The following is a 7,666-nucleotide window of genomic DNA, read 5'->3' as shown; positions in this document are numbered from 1 at the left end:
GCCCTACAGTCCAATAGAAAGAAAAATCTGGTAGAGATATTCATCCAGAACCAAATATTATGATTACTAACATTTTTTAAAAAGGCTTTTATATTCTCGGAAAAGCCTCAAGCATGGCATTTTGTAAAATGAATATACACTGGATAAATATATAGAAATATAAATTGTTCCCTCTAGGTTACTCCATTAGGTAGATTTTAATTTCAAATAATTTTGCTTGGGCTATTTTCTAACTTTCTTAAGTGTAATGTCATGTTTTAATTTCATCTCTTTCCTAGAAATGGTTCTCTGTATCGAGAGGCTAGAAGATCACCGAGCGAGAGTGGGGCCAAATAAGCTGGAACATCTGACACACTGAATGTACGTGAGTACATTAATATCATTTTTTAAAAAGGAGAAAGAAAATTGTCTTGTATGTGACTTAAAATGCTTTAGAGTAGACTGAATTAATGCGGTTAATTGCTGGATCCTTGGCACGGGTAAGCTCTTTCTGGTGAGAATGGGGTTTGTGCGTGCTCGTCTACTAAGGTTCCATTTCTTCTCTGAGCACACACATTGCAATTTTGCCTGGAACTAATTTGTCTCTCATAGCTGCTATGCTTCTAGTAAACCTTTGAAAGCCTGCTTTCTGACTGTAGTGGCATATATTCCCACTTATTCCACTCCCTGACTCCTACTAATTCATTATTTATCCCTCGTTGGTTTTCTCTATCATTTTGCTTGCCAGAGGCCACATTTAGTTTTATTTGCCTCACTGAATCCTAAGCCAGCCAATTGTACTGGGTGCTCTCTAACTTTCGTATTCACTGTCAACTTTTTCTATCCTCCGCCATACTTACCTTGTCAATTGCCAAGCTAATGTTTATTTGCGTAATTATTTGATTGTTTTATGTATCTGTCACTAGCTCAAATGTTCCATGCAGGCAAGGATCATGCCTATTTGCTGACATATCGAAGACATTCAACATTTCCATGCTGCGTGCCCCTGCCTGGTCCTGAGTGGAAATTGACCACTTAGAATGTACCAGCCCTTTCATGATTTTTCAAAATTTCTATCCTTCTAAGAATCAAATCTTCCCCAGACTTTCTCAGTTTCAGATGAAACAACTTCCTGCTTTCTAGAAAAGATGAGGCAATTTGTGAACGTCACGGAATTTTTCTTCTTTAGACCTTAAAATATCTGTATATCTATCTATAGTCTATTTCTTGTTTCTTAAAATATTAGATTTTAAACCTAACACTTTATATTTCCTTATAAATTTATTAAATCAGCTATTCACTCCTGATTTACATTTCTCCACTTTCCTGGTTCCTTTCACACAGGCAAAACCCTAAAATGCTTATGTTTACCTTACCCTGGAAAAATTTAACCAATTGAAATAAAAACAAAACATTTAGCCTTCTTTATCTCACTATTCTCAATTTTCCCCTCCAGTTTAGCCTCTTTTTACCCATTCAGACTTCTCTATAGAACTGTCAATGTACCTTGCCAACTCATGGAAAATCCCACAAGAGAAGGGGCTATTTTTATTTTTATTTTGTTGTTCAGTGTATTTTTAGTACCTAGCAAAATATCTAAAATGGTAGGGATTCAATAATTAAATGAGTTTATTTTAACTACTCTTTTTCTTCCCACTCTTTACTTGAGTGTTAAAATTTTGCTTCAAGCACTGCTTAAGTTACGCTCATCTATATAACTGATCACATAGTTCCCCTCTTTGTCATTCAGTCATGGCCACATTTCAAATTCTTCTCATATCTTATATCATAATTTATGTTAATTACTGTCAACTGTGTATGTGGCTTATCAATTCATCGGAGTTTCAGCCCCTAGAGGTCAAGACAATTAACTTGCTTATTTCTTTTGGCTATGTTCTTTGTGATGTAGCCACACTACATCCTGTGGCTTGTTTATTGTACAGCTGGAAATTCGTACCTCTTATATTCCTTCACCTTTTTCACTCATCCCTCTACTCACCTCCCCTGTGGCAACAGTCAATTTGTTCTCTATATCTATGAATCTGTTTTTGTTTTCCTTTGTTTGTTTATTTGTTTTAGAGTACACATTTAAATGAAATCATATGGTATTTGTCCTCTGTCTGACTTATTTCACTTATCATAATATCCTTTATGTCCATCCATGTTGTTGTAAATGGCAAGATTTCATTCTTTTTTATTATTGAGAAAAATTACATTGTGTGTATATATGTATATAGATATAATTGATATATGTACACATTATCTTTTTCCATTCATCAATCAGTAGAAATCTAGGTTGCTTTCATACCATAGTGATTGTAAATAATGCTGCAGTGAACATAGAGGTGCGTATATCTTTACAAATTATGTTAGTGTTTTTTATTTCTTTGGATAAATACCCAGAAGTGGAATTGCTGAATCATATGATAGTTCTATTTTTAATTTTTTTGAGTAATTTTCATACTGTTTTCCATAGCGGCTACACCAATTTACAATTCCACCAACACTGCACAACGGTTCTATTTTTTCTATATCCTCTCAGACATTTGTTATTTGTTGGCTTTTTGATAATAGCCATTCTGACAGGTATAAGAGGGTATCTCCTTGTGCTTTTAATTTACATTTCCCTGGTGATTAGTGATGTTGAGCCTCTTTTCATATGTGTATAAGTCAACCATATGTCTTCTTTGGAGAAATGTCTATTCAAGTCCTCTGCCCATTTTTTAAAATTAAATTGTGTGTGCGTGCGTGTGTGTCTGTGTTTGATGTTGAGTGTGTGTGTGTGTGTGTGTGTGTGTGTGTGTTTGATGTTCAATTGCATGAGTTTCTTATATATTTTGAAATATTAACTCCTTATCAGATATATCATTTGCAAATATCTTCTCCTATTCAGTAAGTTTATTCACTGTGTAGAAGCTTTGTTTGATTTGTTTAATTTTACTTTTGTCGCTTTTGCCTAAGGAGATATAACCAAAAAAATATTGCTAAGATTAATGTCAAAGACTTTACTGAATATATTTTCTTCTAAGAGAGTTTTGATTTTATGTCTTACAATTAAGTCTTTAATCTATTTTGAGTTTATTTTTGTATGTGGTGTAAGAAAGTGTTCCACGTATCTGTCCAATTTATTTTTTGCACGTGTCTGTCCAATTTTCCCAATACTTCTTATTGAAGAGACTGTCATTTCTCCATTGTATATTATTGCCTTCTTTGTCATAGATTAGTTGACCATATAAGTGAGGTTTTATTTCCGAGTTCTCTATTCTGTTCCATCAACTTAGGAGTCTGTTTTTGTGCCAGTATCATGCTGTTTTGATTGTTATAATTCACAACTCTTAACAAAATCTTACTAATCAGTACTTACTAATGAGTTGTATTAATACCTTTAAATACAAAAAGATTGCTTAAGATTGCTTTGACCATATCACTATTACCTTTGTTAAAATAGTTTGTTCCTGAAAAAAAAAAAAGTGAAAATCTAATTGGATAGTCTTTTATAAACCATTTCAAATCATTAAATTAATCATTTAAAAACCCCTATGATGAATGAATTATCATATATGTGCTTCATATTTATGAATGTTTTATTTAAATTACTAAAAATATCGACCCGTATGTAAGTTATACACACATGTACATACACACATTAAAAATTGTTTGCAACCACTTGATAAAAGAATATCCAATGATCAATTTTTTTCTAAGAAAATAAAATCCTTTTCCAAGTCTATTCAATGAACCTAGTAACTGCACATAAGAGTAGATAGAAAATTTTTAAAAAGTTGTTTTAGGAACCTGAACAGACACTTATGAATTATTCCACACTCACTTTCCCTGTCTTAATTTTTGTCTTTCCAAAATAGATTCTCATTTTACCCTGTTCAATTCTTTTCTTCCTCTAATTCATATGAATCAGCAGACTGAGTTGAGTATATTGGTCCTAGGTCTGATATTCTAAGGCTCTTTTGAGACACTGTCCATTATTACCCATAGACTGCATGCACCGAAACCCATGGATTGAAATTTTCCAACCATGCACCTTGGGAGGTCTTATATTTAGTGAAAAGGGATCAGGCCAATCCAGAGTTTGTGGGTCAAATAATTTATTGTTTAATTAAATTTTCTGTTTTTCCATTAGTTGTAACTTCATATAAAAATAAATAATTTATTTAAGAAAAATATGGAAGACAATATTTTTTCTCACAGTAAAAAATTCTTATACGTTGCCCACATGCAGAATTAAAATTCGAATTCTATCACTTGTATGATGCTCACTCATAAGATTACCGTTTCTCAGGGACATCTGCAAAATTTGAATAATTCTCAAATCAATAACATTTTAAAGATCTGGAATCAGTAACAATTTAGGGAATGCCAGAAAGCCTCATTGATGTTCACTTAATTCAGAAGTTCTTTCAGTTTCCAATGCAGTAACTTGGATGACAGTATATGGTCTATGCCTCTTCTGTAATCATTTGAATATCATTCAGCCATTCTCTGTGACCCTATATGTACATGATGTATCAGAGACACGAACCTAGAGGAACCCCTAATTCTGTTACATTTGTTCTTAGGCATTCAAAAAGTTAAAGAGATTTTATTTTAATGATTTCCTTTATATGTGTGTGTGTGCATGTGTGCATACACACATATGTATTTTTTAAGAGGAGATATTTTAAAGCAACAGAATTGGATGTCTTCCACCTAGAAGAACTCAAATGACAAATAATGCATTTTAATTCAGTTACACAAATTAACCTCTCAACATTTTTTAATACTGTGTTAAAGGAGAGAAGCAGCTCTTGATATTAAATTTAATACTCTATATAATCACCCACCTAAATTTTTCTACAGCATTTGAGTGCTTGAAATTTAGTTGCTGCTTTGAAATGATAAAATAAATTATAGATCTATTATGGAATGCTTTAGAAATTGAGAAAAAAGTGTATAATTCTAACCATGAATTGTTATAATTTTAGTACATTTACTTCTATTTTCTTATATGGTTTTAACCTTAATGCATTAACTATATTTGTATCCATAGGCCAAAGATTTTTCAAAATTCCTAATAGTTTTATAATAATTGATCTCTTTAAGAAAACTACTTTCCACACTATAAATATTCAATAAATGTTAGCTATAATTTAATAAAACAGATGTTAAACAGTTTTCAAAAGAGAGAGTGCTTCAATTTTAATGACTTCTTGATATGCACCTAAGACTAATGACTTCTTGATATGCACCTAAAACACATCCTATAATAGTGCGAAATAATTTAATTTTTAGCATATTTTTATTTTATGTGATATATGTAACATAGCAAGGAGTCCAGGTTATCTTAATATTTTTTTATTTCTGAGAGGAGATTATCAACATTGAAGATTGTGTGTGTGTGTGTGAGAGAGAGAGAATGGGATTCTGAAGTGAATTCTGAAGAATAATTATACCTCGTCATTTATATGCCATCTGTAAGTCTTTTCTATTTTAAACTGTGAAAGTTGCTACAAACCCCATAAAATTTAGATAATAAAACAAAAAAAAGTGGTTAATTTCACCACTTGAGTTTGAAGACTTAAAAGAAACATTTTGACTACATTTTTTTTGTTTACTTTTAAATATTTGATGTTATACACATTGGGATCTACTTACGAAGAAAAAAAATACTTACCTTGATTCTTTAGGAAAAAAAAAATATTAAAAATAAATGAAAAGTTTTCCCCTACTCTGAGACTACATTTTCTTTTTAAAAATGAGCACGTAGTGGCCTAACACATACATGACTCTCCTCCCAGTGATTAGACAGGAATCAATTTCTGTGTGGAACACTAAAGTGAACTTCAGTTTGTCAAAATGATGCCTCTGAGTACTTCTCACTTGCAGGCAAAATCATTATTCAGTTACAATAATAGAAATTACATTTTAATCAATAAGCCTTTTGCTATTAATCCATTTTAACTACCTAAAGAGGCTTTAATAACATGTTAGACAAATCATCCATCTAACAGTAATTCCAAAGAGAAAAGGGCTGGAATCCTGTCGTTCTAATTCACCATGTACAGAATTGACTTATATACTTTGTATTTGTGCTACTCTTGGAAGAACTTTTCTTTTTTGTGTGTACTCAAGATATTTTTCTTGGCAACCTAAAAAACATCATCTGTGATTTTTACTGATGACACAAATATGATCAGCCATCAACAAATACACATTCTCTTACCTCTAGTAAGGACTAGATGTTTGATATTCTTTAAAGATCAATGCCTGATGTATTATAGATATAAGCTGCTAGGATTTATTTTTATCTAAATTAATTGACTGATTAATTTTATTTAATGAAATAGCAATGCACACTCACTTTAGAAATAATAGAGAATACATAAACACCCTTAAGAATTGGCACACTCATGATACTCCCTTGCCTTCATTATCACGGAAGCATATTCATCTAGATATTTTCTCTGTGCATGTATCTTGATTTTTATTCTACAGTTTATTACATTTTTTCTTTCTCAATAGATATGTGTATAAAATTTTTAAAGCCTTGTTTGATATTTCTTTGTGGACTTTTATCTTGATTTATTTAACTAATACTCTAGAACTAAAAGTATATAGTATCTAATTTATATTGTAAGAAACAGTACCAGGATGGACATGATCATAATTTTTTGTAGACATCCTTCACTACTTTAGTAGAATCAATTCCCTTAAACAAAACATTCAGGTAATAGACTCAGCTAATTTGAGTGTTTTACATCCTTGCTAAATCTAGAAAGTTTTTATCTAGCAATGTAGGAGAGCGATTTAGTATTTATTTTTAACATTTGGTAATCTGATAGATGCTTTCTTAGTCCATTTGGGCTGCTATAATGAAATGCCATAGATTGGGTGGCTTGAACCACAAACATTTAAATCTCACATTTCTGGAGGCTTGGAAATCCCAGATAAAGGTGCCAGAAGATTCAGTCTGGTAAGTACCCACTTCCTCCTTCATAGAGAACCATCTTTTCTCTGCGTCCTCACATGGAAGGTGTGAGGAAGCTCTCCATGTTCTCTTTTTTAAGGGTACTGATGCCATTAATGAGGTCTCCAACCTCATGACCCAAGCAGCTCTCAAAGTCCTCACTCCAAATATCATCAGACTGGGGATTAGCTTTCAACGAACAAATTTTAGTGTGACAAAAACATTCAGTCTATAGCAGAGTGCAATGATCTATTATTATTTTAATTTTTGTCATTAATGAACATTAATATTTTTCGTATATTTTTCCTTTTGTTAATTGCCCATTCATACCCTTATCTGGGTCTTGTTTACTAAGGGCAAATAAAGAGGAGAGAACATAATGTACAATATCTAGGTCATAAAGAAGAAAGAAAGAAGGCATTCTCCCCAGTAAGCTTCATTGCCTGCTGGAAAGTAATCTCTCCCCTTGGAGACTTGTGCTGAATTTGGCATTTGTACTGAATGCCAAAGAAAACATGCAATTTAACTGAAATTCCAGTTTGACTGATTCTTGGCATTTATGTTGATTAAAGAAAAATCTACTTAGGTTTTTACTTTCTTTTTTTAACCACCTGTTAGCAGGTGATATCAGCATTGTTAACAGTAAAGATTTGGATCTTTCTACATTAAAATAAGTGCTCAAAAGAAATCAGAAACATATTGACTATTTATTAAATAGAAGACTAA

Source organism: Pteropus vampyrus, unplaced genomic scaffold (assembly GCF_000151845.1).
Source record: "Pteropus vampyrus isolate Shadow unplaced genomic scaffold, Pvam_2.0 Scaffold31, whole genome shotgun sequence".
NCBI lineage: Eukaryota > Metazoa > Chordata > Mammalia > Chiroptera > Pteropodidae > Pteropus > Pteropus vampyrus.
The sequence above is the reverse complement of the archived record's forward strand: the minus strand, read 5'-3'. Positions refer to the sequence as shown.